The 4,362-nt window shown below is 36.7% G+C and overlaps 1 protein-coding gene across 1 annotated transcript in view; it reads left to right on the top strand.

Moving 5' to 3' along the window:
• Positions 1-814: 814 nt before the first annotated feature.
• LOC122812819 (lectin-like) overlaps positions 815-4,362 on the top strand; it is an 89,513-nt gene continuing 85,965 nt past the window's right edge. The window contains exon 1 of the mRNA XM_044084872.1: positions 815-850. The gene's annotated coding sequence lies outside the window, so the exon portion shown is untranslated. The remainder of the gene's footprint in view (positions 851-4,362) is intronic.

Here is a 4,362-nt window from a genome sequence, read left to right on the forward strand (position 1 = left end):
GTCCTATGATACAAAGTGAAAATGATTCGGACGGGTAAAAGGCTGCTAATGAATACACGTGAAACTATGTTTATTGTGCTAAAACAAAAGTAAGTGTTTTGAATCCATAGTTGGCAGCCACATTTCCCTTTTAGTATCTACTCTTTGATTGTTTGTGTTATTGTTAATAATTGTTTGTGTTATTGGTAATATTGTTAGCATTAAAAATATATATTTAAAATAAGTGTTTGATAGAGAATGAGGCATAATTCAAAATGTCTCCATAAACATGAATAAATAACATCTCAATACATGAAAGTGTGTTTTACCTAGGCACTACCAATGGACTAAGGCAAGCTCTGAAAGGTTAAGCTATGTGCCCAGTCCAGCAGATGCAAACACACACACACACACACACACACACACACACACACACACACACACGCACGCACGCACGCACACACACACACACACACACACACACACACACACACACACACACACACATGGGTCATGAATGTTCTATTACTTAACAGCACCCAAACACAAATTCTAATATAAAAAGCAGACTTTAAACCTCTTCTTGAAGTTGCTTATACATAGGATCATATAGGGAATCAGTCAAAACAAAATATTCTTATCTTTATATATATTCCTTAGTTGCAGCTTATATATACATCTCTTTCTCTCTCTCTCTCTATCCCCCTATGTGTGCATCTATATATCAATATATCTATATATCTATACATACATATATAAAAAAAAAAATGAAGTCCTACAACTAGGCATTATGACCGTATTGATAATATAAATACCCATACTTAATCTGAAGTAAATAACAGCTGGGAAAAGCAAGAAAAGTGTGAGTCAGGTAAGTTTCAGCTCATGTATACTTTATACTTTTGCCTAACAAGATTAGAAAGTAGCATGATTTTTAGTAATGCTTGTATATTGCAACAAAATGTAAAGAATATTACTTCACAGAATTGAAATATAAATTACTAATGTGTTTTGCTTTATTGTTGGACAAATTTCAGAGTGTTTTTTTTTTTGTTGCTGTATTGTTATTTGTTTGTAATAATTGTACTTTGCAGCCACAGAAATCCCATTTACAAAATAAAATAACTTACACAGAGCAATAAGAAAGAAGTACGTAGTTTTACATCAACAACACTTTGTGATGTACACTAGATTTCCCAAAATTCAAGCTGTGCATAAATGTTATGAATTTTCTACCAACAACATAAATTATTATTCAATGACACAAGACTTTTTTTTACATTTCTGATGCTGAGTGACAGAAAAATATTAAACTATATGACTGTGAAACATAAAAATGACTCTCTGATTCAGAAAACATTGGTTTGCTTCTTAGCACAAAATGTGGCATGCAGTGTTGCTTTGTTTATTCTTTGAGCATGTCCCAGTCAAGTACATTTTTTTTTAATTTTTAAGGATACTTTGTAGTGTGCTGCAACACATTCCTGACAAAATGTTTTCTTTCATGTTTTAGAATTTTAGCAAACTTTTCAGTTTGCACTGAACTCTTTTAATGATGTTTGATTTCAGTGGTTGCAGTGTCATGCACTATAACTCTACAACTACTGAGGGGTAAGCACATGGTTAACATGAACAGTTAAAACAGTGAAACTTTATGGTTTACTATAATGTACTCAACTCACAGGCGGTCGAGTCTTTGTATGATATAAAAAAACATTCAGCAAAAGTCAGAATGCCAGATTCTGGTATACCTGATGCAAAAACTAAAAACTGTTTACTGCTCTGGACCCAGGAACAAGCAACACTATTGTTCCAAAAGGGGGCAAGAAGGTTACTCAGTCAGTAATGTCAGTTTTCAACATTTCAACATTTTCAGTTTGGGACTGGCGTAGGTGAACTCGACCACCTGTGAGTTGAGTTTATGACAGTAAACAAAACTTCATCTATGGTTTACAGCAGATTACCATGAATGTGTAGCAGGTCAAGTGTATACTGCAGTACTGCAGTAGCTCATTAGACAATGCAACTGTCCATATAAGACCAAGGGGTGAGCTAAGAATGATTATTGATGTTTGCATTATTTGACCAAACTGCACAGTAGTTGCAATAAGACACTTTATTCATATCTAGTTATACCTGGTTTCATGTTATGGCTCCTGTCTGTTGGCGGATGCTGCAGTGGCTTCACTGTGGTGTCATTTATAAAGATACTGTGCTGTGGTGATAAATATTGAAGTTACCTTACCAGTTTGGCAATTTACAATGTATTCTGCTGCAGGGATAGTTGCTGACACTGCTTTCACATGATGAAGGGGTTACTTTACAGTGCAGTGTCACATGAAATTATTTTATGGTGATAGCAGTTGCTGATGCTGCTTTGCAATGGTGGCTGCTGTAAAACTTAAGTTATCATCATGACAGCTAATAAACTTACTTTACTGTGAGGGCAGTTCCTGAAACTAGTTTACTACAGTGGTAGATGACTGTGGTTAATTTAGTGTATAGTGGCAGTTACTTATATTATTTACAGTGTTGCAGCTGCTGAAGATACTTTACATGGTGGAAGTTATTAAAGCTATTTACCAGGATGGCAGTTACTGATTGCAGTGTGGTGGCAGACCAAGACACTGTTTTCCGTGGCAGTAGTAGTTACTTTACTTACTTACGTGTTGTATCATATAGCTAGTTTTAATGGTAGCACCTAGTGCAGCTGCATTACTGTGGTGACATTTGACAAAGGTGGTAGCAGCCGTGGAAACCAGTTTACCAAAATGGCACTTGACTAAAGCTACTTTGTACTGTAGTGGCAGTTACTGAAGGTAACGTATTTGTTGGCAGTTAATGAAGGAACATTATTATGCTGGCAGGTAGGTGGTGAAGATGTTGCCACCTCTGCTGGCAGAGAGGAATAAGGCCATGACTATGACATGGGTTTGACTAGCAGCTCAGGAGGTAGAGGAACTAACTGAGGGGAGAGAGGAATAACAACGAATAGCCTGATTCCTTCTTTTGGGTTTTGGGGCAGACAACATATTGTGAGTCTGTGGATATTATGCCCAGTGTACACTGGAATTCATTGATGTTGAATGTGGTTCAAGGGGGGCAGGGGTCTTACAAAAGTGGAAGAGTTGCCCATTGTGGATGTCAATTGCATGTCATAACTTGGGGATATCACGGATGTGCAGTAGAGTATAAGGATCATGTAGAGAAAATCCCAATCCCAAGGAGATGATGAAACCACTCCTGGCACACATGATACTCATATTTTGTGGAATTAATGGGCTATTAGCTTCTAGCCCTTTGGGGAATGAATGGGTCAATGCAGCAGATATGGATGTTGAGAGATCAAAGGGGGAACTGGATAAAAAAATGTAAATATGTTATTTTTGGAAGAATGTGAAACTAATTTACAACTGACCTATAGCCATTCACAGTTCTCCAGATTTCAGAGATAAACTAAATGCACAAGCTTAACAAAATTAGGCAAAACCTTTTTTGGATCCTGTTGGCAACAAGGTAATTAAAAATGCATATTTTATGCCATATATGTTTTAAAAGCACAAATTCTATTCAGTATGCAAAGTGCAACATGGTCAGAATTCCATACCAGAGAACTGTGAAGGAACTAACAAAGACTGATGTAAAAACTTAATGTTAGATAACATATCTGTATATCTATTTTTTACTGCTAGAGTTATTTTGCCCCCTTCAATTCTCTGTAGCATATAGTAGGCTGAAGCCTTCATTGTGAAGTTGACAAGAACATAATACATAAATGAAACAGCTTTCTGAATCTCAAATCTCCAAGTTCTGGGTTTCGGTCTTGATCTATGGTACCACTTGGTCTGGAGGTTATACATTCTTCTAGTGTTTAAGTAGGTTTTCCCTGGGTACTCCATATTGCTCACAATTCACCAAAACATGCTCCATGACTAGATCCTTTAAGCTATCTACATTTACAGCTCTGCCTTAGACTTTGCAGCCTGGATCATCCACAGTCTAACAGTTAATTTAACTTGTTGAATAAACTAAAACATAACTGCAATGAAACAATGCATCTAAGATCACTAGTCATTTGTGCATGACACAGTTTAATGGCCACTTCCATATGCATTTAATTTATTTTTCATGCATGGAGCATGCTGATTATACTCCGATATTTAGAAAAACCCAAATCATTAAGCTCTAGGGTGGCGTGAGACCTTAACAAATGTTAAGCCCCCCCCCCACCGGTAAAGTTGTTATGGCCTGGTCCCGCACTAGGTAGGAAAGTCTACCAGTACGAATGAGAGTGGCAGAATAACAGATTTGTTTCTGCCTGCTGTCCGTCGGTAACATGTCTCTGACTTCATGTTTTAAATGTAGAAAGTTAAAATAACAGGA

Source organism: Protopterus annectens, chromosome 10.part0, assembly GCF_019279795.1.
Source record: "Protopterus annectens isolate FY-2018-M chromosome 10.part0, PAN1.0, whole genome shotgun sequence".
In the NCBI taxonomy this organism is placed as follows: domain Eukaryota; kingdom Metazoa; phylum Chordata; order Ceratodontiformes; family Protopteridae; genus Protopterus; species Protopterus annectens.